Source organism: Callospermophilus lateralis, chromosome 3 (assembly GCF_048772815.1).
Source record: "Callospermophilus lateralis isolate mCalLat2 chromosome 3, mCalLat2.hap1, whole genome shotgun sequence".
NCBI classification, from domain to species: Eukaryota; Metazoa; Chordata; class Mammalia; order Rodentia; family Sciuridae; genus Callospermophilus; species Callospermophilus lateralis.
In genome coordinates, this window is record NC_135307.1 from 133,473,638 (window position 1) to 133,474,636 (window position 999).

General features: G+C 41.4%; 1 non-coding gene across 1 annotated transcript; it reads right to left on the bottom strand.

The window, feature by feature from the left end:
- Positions 1-462: 462 nt before the first annotated feature.
- Positions 463-652, bottom strand: LOC143396141 (U2 spliceosomal RNA). Its single transcript, XR_013091016.1, has one exon. It is a non-coding gene; the product is annotated as a U2 spliceosomal RNA (small nuclear RNA).
- Between the last annotated feature and the right edge of the window lie 347 nt (positions 653-999).

Genomic DNA, 999 nt, shown 5'->3' on the forward strand with positions numbered 1-999 from the left:
CCTTTGGCTGACTTTGTGTGTGTGTGTATGTGTGTGTGTGTGTGTGTGTGTGTGTGTGTGTGTGTGTGTATCAGTCTTCAAATTCACAGGCATGAAAAATTAGAACACTTATACACTATTGATGGACACCAGAATCACCCTATGATCCAGAAATTATAAATTGGGGTATGCATTCAAAAGAATTGAAGGCAGGGCCAGGTGTGGTGGTACACACCTATAATCTCAGCAACTCAGGAGGTTGAGGCAGGACAATCACAAGTTCAAGGCCCAACCTCAGCAACATAGTGAGATTCTGTCTCAAAATAAAAAATAAAAAGTTCTGGGTACATGGCTCAGTGGTAAAGTGCCCTTGGGTTCAATCACAGTACCAGAAGGAGAAGGAGGAGGAGGAGGAGGAGGAGGAGGAGGAGGAGGAGGAATTGAAAGCAGAGGCTTGAGGAGATTTTTTGTTTGTTTTGTGGGGTGGGGTGCAGCAATCCTTGAAGTACTGCTATACCAGGGCAATACATGGAAAGAATAGAGCAAGCTCCTGTTCTATCTTCCTGCTCCAAACATCCACTTAACATATTGACTTTGGATAGAGCATGTATCAGATATTAAATTGATAAAACAGATATTACATATGATCTTAGCCAAAAGGCTGAAAAGCAAGATGGAAGCAACCCAAGTATCCATTACTGGGTGAATGCTAAACAAAATTATTCAGCCCTAAAAAGAAAGGAAATTCTGTCACAAGCTATAGAAAAGATGACCCTTGAAAACATTATGTTAAGTGAAATAATTCAGCTATAAAAGTACAAACATTTTATGATACCACTTACATGAAGCACCTAGAACAGTCACATTCATAGAAACAGAAAGTGGACTGGTAGCCAGAGAAAAGGGGTAGGGGGAGGAGAAGAAGGAAGTGGTGTGTTGCTGTTTAATAGGCAGAGTTTCAGATTGTGTTCTTCTCTGTGTGTGTGTGTGTGTGTGTGTGTGTGTGTGCGTGGTTGGTAC